Below are 13,738 nucleotides of genomic sequence, written 5' to 3'. Positions count from 1 at the left end.
TGCGGGCACCCGGATAAAGCTGAGGAACATTAGTGTGCTCAGGTCTAGTGAGCGACAACTCAGGAGACTAGGTGTAAAGAAGGGTGTTGTGTTATCCCATGCCAGCAATGCTGGTTTGCTGTTAAGTTCTAGTAAAATCAATGCTGTGGGGTAGTGTGAGGAAGTATAAAATTTTTTACATACACTATAAATATATACATTGTGTATGTATATAACCTGCACGTGAAGTTGTGTAGCAGTGCAGTGTACTCTATTAAAAGTAACATTATTTGTTTACAAACAGTGGGAATCTGTAATTTAGTGGTGGTAGCACTATCGCCACAAAATGACAAATCCCCAGCCAGCTTCTGTTTGAAAACAAACTGTCTGGGGATCCTGGGTGACGATGACCTGATTTCATTGATGATGTCACACAGCATGTCTGGTTTATTTTCTAACATACAGAAGATGTAAACCAGGGATCTTCAAACTACGGCCCTCCAGCTGTTGTGGAACTACACGTCCCATGAGGCATTGTAAAACTCTGACATTCACAGATATGACTAGAGTGCATAATGAAAATTGTAGTTCCTGAACAACTGGAGGGCCATAGTTTTAAGACCCCTGATGTAAACAAACTGGCCGGAGATCCTGGGTGACAATGACCAGATTTAATTGATGATGTCACACAGCATATCTGGTCTATTTTCTAACATATAGAAGATGAAAATAAACTGGCTGGAGATCCTGGGTGACGATGACCAGATTTAATTAATGATGTCACACAGCATATCTGGTCTATTTTCTAACATGTAGAAGATGAAAACAAACTGGCTGGAGATCCTGGGTGACAATGACCAGATTTAATTGATGATGTCACACAGCATGTCTGGTCTATTTTCTAACATATAAGCCCGGGTTCACACCATAATTTGCTGCGGACCGCACAGGAGCTCTGTGAGTCCCTTTTCACCGTTTCAGGGATGAATCAGGGCCGATTCTATGCCTGAATTCGGCCCTGAAACGCAGCCAAAGACGCACAGTTTTTGTGCAGTGCGCACCGCAGCCGCCCCGGAGATATGTGAAACGGCTCCATAGGGAGCCAGTCACATTCTCCTGCTAGGCGAATTAGATGTGCGGAAACGCACATCTAATTCGCATAGGTGTGAACCCAGGCTTAAAGATGAAAACAAACTGGCTGGAGATCCTGGGTGACGATGACCAGATTTAATTAATGATGTCACACAGCATATCTGGTCTATTTTCTAACATACAGAAAATGTAAACTGCAGAGTGCAAAATCTGGTGCAGCTGTTCATGGTAACCAATCAGCTTCTAACTTCAGCTTGTTCAATTAAGTTTTGACAAAAAAGAACCTGTAAGCTGATTGGCTTCTGTGGAGAGCTACACCAGATTTTGCACTCTCTAGTTTTAGTAAATCAACCTCCAGTGTGTCTGCACTTAAAATTGAGTTCAGCTTCAATTTGTTAGTGTATCTAAATCTGCTAGTGCATCTAACACCCCCCACCACCACCACATGTACACACACACCTAAACTGACAATGCTGCTGTCCAAAGGTGCCCCTGTGTTCCTTCATCCAAAGCGGGAGCACTCTAATATAGTAGGAGTGTTACTGGTCAGATCACCAGGTGAAAACAGAGGGGAAAAAACTAAAAAAGAAAAGGAATGCAGCCACCACATCTAATTAATGGTAAGCTGCAACCTTGAGGGCGTGGCCTGGTGGTGGTCCAGGCTGAGACTGCCACTTGTTCACACACAGTGGGTCTTACTCTGATGTGTGGCTCCCAGGACCTTCAGCATGTATCCACTATTGTCTGGAGTGTGGGCGGGCTCCTTCCCGGCCATCACTCACAGCAGCAGACACAGAATTACACTTCCTTGCAGACTGAGCAGCTCACATACACACCATAGGTTCACGGTACGCTGCAACATATTAGACTTTTGGTTTTAAGTTTAATACTGTTTTAAGTCATTTATATCACTGTGAATTAATTCCTTGCCTCTAGCCAGTGTGATCAGGATACCTGATCCTATACAATAGTAACCCCCCCCCCCATCATCCAATGCTGTAAAATATTAGGGCAAATCGGTAATAAAAAAGCATAGCACAATAATGCACAAAATACATTTGATAGAATAATACAAAATCTTATCACGGTAGCCCGCTTTTCCCAGAACATTTCTATTTTAGAAATTTGATGCAAGCTAGCTGACTATAGTATTGAGAACAAACACCTACCCACAAAACAGTTTTACTGCCTTTGGCACAAATATTGGTAATGACTTACAATAGGGTTTCTTTTTTCAGTGATATTAACGTTTTAGCTGCTAATGTCATGTTGACTGTGCCTCTTGTACTCCCAACCCCATACAGTGTATTGCATGCTTCCTGATTACACATGGAAAACTTACAAAAAACAATATTATTATGATCTTCAGCTACAATGTTTGTTTAACATCACATTTCCCATAGAGATTGTGTTAAGGCAGAGTGTGGTCTCATAAAGAAATGAAATACATAAATCTTTTTACACACTTTCAGTCTCTTTTTTACAACACAGTTTAAATCATTGCAAAGCTTGAACAGAAGTACAATTAGTCATTTTCCTTTAATGACTTTAATATCTTATACAATCATTTCTAAGCAATGACACAGTTTGTTAAATAACTCTGTTGGGTATAGCCAATCATGCAGTGGGAATTGACAGACTTGTGTAGGTGTACAGAGATCTCTTTTTTCATGTATACTTTAATATTCTGCCAATTTTCTCATTGATTGCACTGAACCTGCAGTGAATTCCTAATCAGGGCAAACTTGTTACAATCAAGCAATATCTAACATCACCCTTTCATAAAACTGTTTGCTGGGAATACAATTACACATAAAAGTTTGTTGTTGTTTTATTTTTTAATAAAGGCTCAGAATAGAACTATATTATCCCCTGGCTATCTTCTCGATTTCCTCTCTGCTATCGGCAGGATTGTAAACAGAATTTACATATGTGAGAATAATGATTTGTCAGCATGGGCCACTTATTTTCTGCAAATTATGCATCAGATAAACATTATATTTTATCATCTGGAACGGCGAAAAGCAGCTCAAACTGAAGTGTCAAATATTTTTGCTCTAGTGTTAAAATATACTTGAGCTGCTGCATCTGTGCTTTTTACAAGACAGGAAAATGCTTGGCTTTTCATAAAAACTGGATTGGATGCCTTTTTAGCCAGCAAGATGATTGCAGATGAAAATGGTTCAATAATATATTTATATTCAAAATCACTGAAAATACTATACAAAGGTATTAGGCTCAGGGCAAGGTTATTGCATTTCTTGTTTTAAAGTTTGTTCCTAATGCATAAACGAGATTGGAAATTACATATATACTGTAAAGTGTTGATTCTATTGAGCAGTACAAAACATACATTTATCAGCAGTCCATCTTTACATGTGACATCTATATGTTGGAAGTCCAAATTTGAAAATCCTTCCTTGCAGGGTTAACTGCTTCTCATTTAGTCAAGAAGAGAGTAACAACAATTTGGAATTGATTTACTAGAACTGGAGAGTGCAAAATCTGGTGCAGCTCTGCATTGAAACCAATCAGCTTCCAGATTTTTTTGACAAAGCTTATATGAACAAACTGAAGTTAAAAGCTGACTATCTACCATGCACATTTGCACTCTCCAGTTTTAGTAATTCAACCCCTTTAACTTACCAGATCCTCTTCTCCTTCAGCAGATGGTGCTCCTCATGCTTTGAAGATGAACAATTCTCCGAACTCTACATTGGTTTCAATGATGTTAGTACCTTAGACCACTGGAGCATGAACGAGAATACCTTGCAGGGACTGGTCTAGCAGCACAGAGGATCAGGTAAGTAGATCTTCTCTTTTATGCCCCTAGATCTAAATGAGCAATTAACCCTCTCAGTGCAAATGCAGCCCCACTGCAAGGCATATATTTTATGTTTTCTTGAGTTGAGCTTTAAATACAGTGTTAGCTATATTTGCAACAAAATAAAGGTGAATGTCTGGAGCAGGCTCTGCTAGGGTCTGAAACAAGGTGTGGCATATGGGTAACAAGCCTCTTATGGATGTACTCAATTGTACCCAGGACTCAGCACTGTATATTCATACCTAGTCAAAAGTGCTGAAAGTGGAGACAAAAACTTGCAGGGCAGAAAGAGCCTAGGTCACTTAACCAGATGAGTAACAAAAGATAGCAGGAAAAAAATGGAGTTGGATTGGAGTTGGGAAATTAAGAAAAAGGCATACTCAGAGTTGGGTTGAAATTTGAAACTAGTAGATCAGGATTGAGAAGTTACCTAACACCACTTCCATCTGAAAGCAGGCACCTACAGCCAGATTCATTTCTGTCTTAAAAAACTCTGGATATCAATGTACTGTGCTATGATGCACTAAGATTGTCTACTCTCCAGCCCCTTGCTCTGGTCTTTATTAAAATTAAGTTACCAAACTTGTTGCAGAGTTAACCACTCAGATCTTTACACTCTGTGAAGCAAACTTCAGGTTTATGCCTTTAATATAGTTAGATTTTGGAGAAACATCAGAATGCAATGTTATTTCTAAAGTATATGGGCAGCCTAAAAGTATATCTTAAAGAGGAACTTTGGTCCCACCTTTAGTGGCTCCAGTACCCCTCCAGCACCACCATTATGGCATGTGCACAGATGTGCTGAAGGGCTCTTCCTGGCATGTGGGTCCTTTGGCACATCTAAGCATGTGCAGGAGCTTACCCAAGAAGGCTCAAAGACTGCAAATATTTGGGACTTTCATAATAGTCTGTGCACATGCATGAGGAAACTCACACATGTGCAAATGTGCCACATGGCTCACTAAAGGCCCAAAGCCCAGAGGAACATCTGTGCACATGCAGAATCCGAGAGGGAGCAGGTGACACAAACTTCATTCTCAACTAGGTTAGAAAAGGTTAGAAAGAAAGAAAGAAAGAAAGAAAGAAAGAAAGAAAGAAAGAAAGAAAGAAAGAAAGAAAGAAAGAAAGAAAGAAAGAAAGAAAGAAAGAAAGAAAGAAAGTGGAAGTGCTGCTTTGCAGCAGAATAAAAACAACTCTTTAATAAAAAACAGTAAGTTCCATATCCAATTGTGAGAAAGAGAGGAGGCAGGACATTATGACACTCTAGCATAAGGTGACCAGACTTCCCCAGTTTTCAGGGACTGTCCCCAAACTGTGGACACTGTCCCCAGACCAAGTCTGTCCCCGGTTCTGTCCCCGGATTGAATTTGAACAGGGGCCAGGCAATTTCAAAGATTCAGTTTCAGATTTTTTCAGATACATATTCAGTTCAGAATTAAAAAAAAAATTCTGAATTACAAACCCCCGCTCCGCCACTCCTGCTAGCCTAGGGGGTGTATTTTTTCCATTATCTGTGCCCCTTTCTGATGATCATGTGCTGGTTGGAGGAACAATTTTTTCAGTTTCAGGCGCATGCCCATTCCACTCCCGCTCGCATGTTCTTCTGCCTTGGCTCATGTCCCGGCCAGCTGCCTGCCTGCCTATCTTCTTGCCTTCCCCGGTGGAGTGATCTTCCTCCACTCAGTTCCACTCCCCGCCCAGTAGTAGCCGAGGCCCAGAGAGTGAGACTTTTCAGGTTGTGAGGCAGGCGGGCAGCGGCATCAGGCAGAGAGAGGCTGCTGAACTCAGCTGACAGTGTCTAGCAACAGAAACAGAGAGGAAGTGGATCCAATTGTAGGGCTGCAAGTGCCTTCAAGGCTTCAACACAGGTGTGCTTTGGGGGTGTCTGTGAAAAGACTACATTGCACTGGGTCTGTCTCTCTGGCATAATGGTTGTATCATAACTCACAGACAGCAGGCACTCTAGCATGGCTCTGGCTGGCAGTGTGCTGTCACAGTGTGTCACATAACATGGCTACTGGGTGCTGATATTGTTAACTTATTGGTCATAATTATCAGCACCCAGCAGCCATGTTATGTGACACACTGAGACAGAGCCAGCCAGAGCCATGATAGAGTGCCTGCTGCCTGTGTGTTATCATAATGCTGATGATCTTTGCCAGTTTTCGACTGCCCCATAGCAAATTTACTGCTACAGGGTAGTTGCACTGCGCAGAATTATATATATATAAGTGATCTTGCATTTCTGGGTATCGGAACCGATCAGGGGGTCCGGCGGACTCGATGTCCACCGGTGCCCACCGATCATTCTGTACACAGGCAGAACAGCGGTCTGCCTATGTAAACAAGGCAGATCGCCATTCTGTCAGTATGGAAGACATTGATCCTGTGTTCCTGCAAAGCAGGGAGAGGGATCTATCCCTTCCCCTAGTAAAAGCACCCCCCCCCCCCCACAGTGAGAAAACACTTGTTAGGCACATATTTAACCCTTTGATTGTCTTAGATGTTGTCATTGATACCAGTGCCAGTTGCCAGTGTCATTGATACAGTAAGAGTGCATAATTGTAGCACTGATCACTGGTGTCAAAAGTGTCACTTAGTGTCCGATTTGTCCGCCGCAATAGCGCAGTCCCACTATAAGTTGCTGATTGCCACCATTACTATTAAAAAAAAATATGACCCTGAATTTCATTTAAAAAATGTGGTCACTTTACTCTAGGGTGAAGGTCCACTTAAAACATTAAGACTTTTGTCATGTTTTTACTGTTACCCTCACCATGAGAGACTACCTCTATTTGTCCTGCTGACCACTGTCACCAGAACAATAAGTCACAAAAAATTTTGAGTTAATATCGGAACAAAAATATAGCAGAAATCTTCTGATCACCGACTCCGGCCTAGCACTCTGCCCTAGCCCGTCCTGTTGCCTTCCTCCCCCAGCCTCCCCACCCCGATCGGCAGACCCCGCACCCCCATCCTCCCGCACTCTACCCACCAGCTGCTGATGTGATCGTTGTCGCACCAGGGATCCTTTCCATCTGGACAGACCGCGTCTCGGGCCTAGTCTGGCGGCCATCTTGGGACACCCAGACGCGGCTGCAGCACTCCCTGGCCACCCGGAGCGCATCCTCGGACTCCACAGCAGGACCTAGGGGGACCCGGTCCCCCACCCCCGCCCAGACCCCTGCCCTCCAGTGCACTTCCCAGCATCTGATCAGGCTCGGGCCTAGCTTGGCGGCCATCTTGGTATTCCCAGACACAGCTGTAGCTCCCTACCAGCCGCCTGGAGCCCCCTGGACTCCACAGCAGTACTCCACAGGGATCCACTAGCCCCTGCTCACCAGTGCACCTTCCACAGCCGCCGTCTGGTCACCTCGTCCCTAGCTGCTAGACTCGGGGGACAGACCGCGGCTGCGGCCAGCTCTGGCCCACCTCCTCAGCTCACCCCTCTCTGTCTCTAGCGGACAGTGTGCCCTTCCCACCCCTGAATACCACCTCAATCGTACCAGACCTCACTGCAAGGGCACGGGATACTGAGAGCAGGACAATCCTTGGCTCAGGCCTTGCACCGGTGTTCATCTTGATCCTTCCAGACGCGGCTCAGTACCAGTAAGTAGTAGCCTAGGTCAACCCTAGTGCCCTCTCCTTCGGTCTGACATCCCCCCCTCCACCCCTCTCCTTTCTCTACTCATCACCGACCAACCCGGGTCAGGTAAGTACGCGGTGCCACCTACTAGCAGTTGATACAGGGACCTCGGTCCGATCGCCTCCGGGGGTCAGGAAGGAATTTTTTCCTCCGCTGCAGCAATTGGCAGCAATCTGGATCAACGGGAGGGCGGTTGGGCCTGTGTGGCACCCCCTCCACCACCACCAACAGTTCCATTCGCACCATCATCAACGCCACCCCTGAAGCAGCGGCATTCTTCAGACCATCATCTTCTCAGCAACAGAAGCAGTGGCACCCTTCAGGACCACCATTTCCTCAGCAACCTCACCATCGCTACATCAGTATCATCACCGCATCATCCTACCTTCAGCAATTTTTTTGCCATGTGCAACTTCAAATACTCAGCGGATGCTCTCCACAGGCTAAGAAATACCACCTCAACATTAACAACATCCATTCATAAAATACTACAGAAAGAACAATTACTACGGACCAACCTACAATCAACCATCAAATATAGGAAGACAACAATTCAACCACAACAATTAGCATGTGCTCTGATCAACACCAGATCTGCAGTCAAGCCCAGACTGTAAGTACACGACTTCATCACCCAAAACAACATAGATTGCCTCTTCATTACGGAAAGCTGTCTAACACTCCAACTGCAACGCCATCCTAACTGAATTAGTGCCTGAAAACTACAGGATCCTAACGGAGCACAGAACAGGAAAAAAAGGAGGAGGCCTAGCAGTGATCTTCAAATCTCACCCCGCGCTCTTCAAACCAACTGTACAGAACTCAGTGCCTTTCATGGAGACACTCACCCTACATCTTCAAACAACACCCCAAGAAACTATCCACATACTTCTATGTTACAGACCACCAGGACCGAAGACCAATCTCCTTACACCCTTCTCAGAATTCATCTCAACTCACACCCTGAAAACCAAAAACTTTTTGGCACTTGGAGATTTCAACCTCTGGGCAAACTCCACCCAAGATCCTATCGCCACCGCCTGCATTAACCAACTGAAAGAATTAGGTCTTCAGCAACTGATAGATGCTCCTACGCATGGTTCAGGGCACATTCTGGACCTCATCTTCAAACAAAATATGGACGTCAACATATTCGGCAACCTACCGCTACCATGGACGGATCACCACGCTATCAAATTTAAAATCGCTACCAACACCACCCTCCAAAAACGGAAACACGCAATAACAACACGCTGGACAAAATCTCAGAAGAAACTACATTCCAAACTCTTCAAAACCACATTATCAAACAAAATAGCAATGGTAAACTTAAACCACTCAACGGAACAAACACTCAACTCCTTAAACAAGGCATTACTACAAACAGCGGACTCAGTAGCTCCATAACGTAGAACACACATCCGCAAAATAAACTCTGGATGGTTTAATGGCACACTTACTTTACTAAAGCAGGAACGCAGAAGAGCTGAAAGAGCCTGGAGAAGAAACTCCACAAAGGAAAACCACACAGACTACAAAGCACTCTTGGAGAAATATCACAAAGCAATCTTCAAAGCAAAAAAGGAACATTTCTCAAACACCATCTCAATAGCCTTAAACTGTCCTCGGGAACTCTTTAAAATAGTCGCCAAGACTATGAACCCTACCTGCCTAGAGCCCCCAGGAAACGAAACCCAAGAATTCTGCAATGAGTTATCAGATTTTTTTATCGACAAAATCGACAACATCCGGAAAACAATTCAACAGAAAAAAAAAAAAACCTCATTCAACTAAAGCAAAAAGAAAAAATCGATACGATCATCACACAATCACCGAATTTTTCGCTGATTCCAATCACCACTGACACCACCAAAAACATCATCAGAAGCCTCAGAGACAGCACATCACCAAACGACATAATTCCCACAAAACTCCTGAAAGAATGTTCCGACATCTTGGCTCCTACTATAACACACCTCATAAACCAGTCATTCAAAGAAAGGACTGTTCCGATCGCCCTCAAGCATGGCATCGTAAAACCCCTGCTAGAGAAACCCAACCTCAACCCTAAGGACCCTAACTATCGCAGACCGATAACAAGCTTTAACATCATCTCCAAGATTATGGAGAAAGCAGTAGTACAACAGCTACAACACCACCTGGACACACACAAACTCTTGGACCCTCTGCAATCAGGCTTCCGCCCAGGCCATGGCACAGAAACGTTATTTCTCAAAATATGGGACGACACCCTCAAAGCAGCTGATGATGGAGAATCATGTCTCCTGGTACTGTTGGACCTGAGTGCAGCGTTCGATACAGTGGACCACAATACTCTACTCATCCGCCTCACAGAAGTAGCAGGAATCGCAGATTCAGATCTACAATGGTTTGTATTCTTCTTAGGAAATCGTTCTCAAACAGTGAAACTAGGAGCATTCACCTCTGAAACCCGCGCAATCTCTTGTGGAGTCCCTCAAGGTTCACCCTTGTCACCAGTGCTCTTCAACACCTACATCCGCCCACTCAAAATCATTAGAAAATCGGACCTCTGCTTCCACTCATACGCTGATGATACTCAATTCTACTTCAGCACCACCGGAGAAAAAGACCATCATCAACGACTAGAAAAATGCCTCACTTTGATAGATGACTGGATGACCACTAGCTCTCTCAAACTCAACGGATCAAAAACAGAGCTTCTTCTCCTACACGCAAACCAAAATTTCAAAACTAAAACCCCATGGACACATCCCACCATCTTTGGACAGACCATCTCTCCAAGCACCAAAGCCAAGAGTCTTAGAGTAATTTTTGACTCAGAAATGTCAATGGATGCACAAATAGGATCAGGAGTCAGCGGATCGCACCATCTCCTCCGACTGCTATGTAGACTCATCCCCTTCGTCCCAGAAGAGGACAAAGCAGCAGTAGTTGGAACAATCATCAATTCCAGACTTGGCTACACAAACTCCCTCTACATAGGACTACCCCAATATCAGCTTGCACGCTTACAACTCATCCAAAACATGGCGGCAAGACTGTTAACAAGAAAAAAACCCTGGGAATCCATCTCCCCTTCCCTGAGGAGCCTACATTGGCTAACCGTAAAGAATCGAATCACTTTCAAGACCCTGTGTCTCACCCACAAATGTATACAAGGAAACACCCCTCAATACCTATGCAAGAAAATAAAACGCTACACACCCAATCGCAGTCTTTGATCTTCTAACCAAAACCTCCTCCTTATTCCAAAACCCCGCTACAAAACAAAGGGAGAACGAAGATTCGCAGTCCAAGGACCACGGCTATGGAACGCTCTACCTACTCACATTCGCATAGAAGAAAACCATCAGGCCTTCAGAAAAAAACTCAAGACCTACCTCTTCTAAGAAGCTGGACAACACAGGACAGATCTAGCGCCTTGAGGTGATTCAGTTCGCATTTGCAGCTCTATACAAATCATTCATTCATTCATTCAACTGGACACAGATGACAAAAAATGTGATGTTACCCATTCCCTACTGAGTACTTCTCCCTGGAATCAGCTTCTAGCTTCAGTTTGTTTAGTTAGGCTTTAAAAGGAAAGCTAAAAGCATATTAGTTGCTATGCATGATTGCTCCAGATTCTGGCTGCTCAAATCTTATTTGTCTGCTTTTAGTTTTTTGTGGTAGGGAGCACTGACATATAAAACGTTATAACTGTGGTACTATACACAATTCTCAGCAACATGTACTATAGAAGTGGGGCACCTTTGCTATATTGCTAGCCATCTTTGAGGTCTTCAAAATGTATTTATTTTCAAACTATTGACTAAATAAATTCTCGTTTTGTGGACTTAATTGTCTGTGTCTGTTCAGGCGTTGGCTTAATTTAAAGTACGGAAAAGATAATGGTTTTGATTTATTATCTCATCTTTCCATACAGAATGACTGGGTAGCTAACCAAACAGGACTATTTTCTTTTATCTCAGTAAACGTGTATTCACTTCAAACATAAGATAATGTGCAGTGGAAACTCCCTATACAAGACTGAATCTTTGTAGCAGACATGTGGAGTACAAGAAAATAATTCAACTCCAGTACTTTAACTAAGTCTTAAAATCATTGTAAAGGTTCTTTTTTTTTTTAAATAACAAACATGTCATACTTACCTCCTCTATGCAAGGGTTTTGCACAAAGCGGCCCTCGAGCTTCATTTCATGGGGTGCCCTTCATCGAGTGCCCCCACGGAGACCCATTTTCCAAAGGGGGGACGTGTGTGGGGGCACACCCGAGTCCTGTTGCTGCATCCATTGACACAGATAGCAGGACTCGGCCCTGCCCCCCAGCTCCCGTGCCACTGGATTTGATTGACAGCAGCGTGAGCCAATGGCTTCTGCTGCTATCAATCTATCTTATGAGGACCCAAGACAGTGGCTGGAGCTGCTGCGCTCGTTCTTGTTGCTGGAACGATCAGGTTCAGGTAAGGAAAAAGGGGGTGGGGCTCTGGGGGGGCAGCTGCAGCATGGAAGATTTTTTATTTATTATTTTTATTTTCAAAATCAGATAAAAATAACATGACTTACATTGCATCACTACATTGCATTTTTTTTAATTGCCTCTTTGAAGCTTCTTTTTTTTATTGTCCTCACTATATTCCCCTTTTCTGTGTGCCCACTGTATACTACAAATCTTCATGCAGACATTTAGAGCTCTGCACACACAACCAGCGCAAGAGGGGCACAAAGCAAACTCCACATCTCTCCTTTCCCTCCACAGTGGTGATTGACCAGTGGCTCTGTGTTCCTCTCCCATTGGCTGTGTGCGTGGCACCCTTAACAACTGCATGTAGAGTTTTAGTGGAGTGGGAGCATGCACAGTGCAGGGACTCACACAGGATCCCATAAGTCCCAGCAATACTGGGGGCATAGAAAGGGTGGAAATATAGCAGTATTGGCCATGGGGCCAATCGAAAAAGGAAGCTGTTGGGACACACATGGATCTTTAGTCAGAAAAATAAAGTTAAAAAAAAAAAATAACCCAAAAAATGTATAAATTAAAAAAAGAGGCAGACTTGATGGACCACTTGGTCTATTTTCTGTTTTCACTCTTCTAAGTTTTCATGTTTCTATGAAGCTCTGAAGAGAGAATTTAAAACAATAACAAATTCAAATGTATGTGAGTTATACAAATTTTTCTGATTTAGGAAATTAATATAAATTAATTCTTTGCAGAATCAGAGTAAATAGCATTTCAATATAGCAAGTAAAACACCACTTGAGCCGTATTTATGAAGACACCAATGTAACATTCCTCAGATATTCACAGTTTATTTATTGCCTGTATTTTAAAACAGATGCTCAAAGAAAATTCACCTGCAGGGAATATTTGGTGAATGTCACATCCACTTCTTTATAAATGTGCCCTTAAATATGTTTTGTGTATGGGATCAGTTAGGAAATGCCAGAGTTGGTTCCATGTCCACCAGCTATTTCATAAATGATCCAGGAAGATGACGAATGATCCACTGTTGACAAATTGTACTGTATATAGTACATAGGGTATATACTGTATATAAGAATGCGTTTTTTTGCATCACAGATGACAGTGAAATAATAGGATTGTAAAGCTGATCAGGCAACGTGCAAATGCTTCTCGGCTTTAAGAGGGTATAAACACTAATTTACCAAAATATAATTATATTCATTCCATTTAATATTCATATGCAGAAAAACTTCAACCTGACCGGTTGTACTATTTTTTCTTTCTTTATTTGTATTTATTTTTAAGTAATAAAGTGTCAAATGTATTTACTACGAAAGCAGCTGCTGAAATATCTGATTAGGAAATTAGACTCATACAAGCATGTTGATAACAGTCTCTGGCAGTTATATTCTTCATAGTTTTTTGCTTGAAGCTAAACAGTAAATCTTAACTGCTCTGAAAAAGTCCATTTGTCTTAAAAATGAAAAGAGATAAAGTGTAGTGAAGGATAATATGCAGTCACAGAAAATAAACCTACAACTAGTTACTGAGCATAATACAGCACATAGGAGAAATCAGAATAGTTTAAGATGGACTGGCGCAAAGACTTTTGATGTCAAGAAGCTTACCCACCCAGGAAAAGGCGGCAGCATCCCTTGTTAACCAATACCGAACAATATTAAGGATGCTTATGACCTGATTGTATGCAGCTGAATATCTAATACCTGATG

At 42.9% G+C, this 13,738-nt stretch overlaps 1 protein-coding gene across 3 annotated transcripts in view; it reads right to left on the bottom strand.

Annotated features, from left to right (window-relative positions):
• TAFA3 (TAFA chemokine like family member 3) overlaps positions 1-13,738 on the bottom strand; it is a 701,431-nt gene that overhangs the window by 484,067 nt on the left and 203,626 nt on the right. The gene's annotated exons all lie outside the window — the stretch shown is intronic.

Source organism: Aquarana catesbeiana, linkage group LG02, assembly GCF_042186555.1.
Source record: "Aquarana catesbeiana isolate 2022-GZ linkage group LG02, ASM4218655v1, whole genome shotgun sequence".
Taxonomy (NCBI): Eukaryota; Metazoa; Chordata; class Amphibia; order Anura; family Ranidae; genus Aquarana; species Aquarana catesbeiana.
Note: the sequence above shows the minus strand (reverse complement) of the source record. Positions and strands in the feature narration are given on the sequence as shown.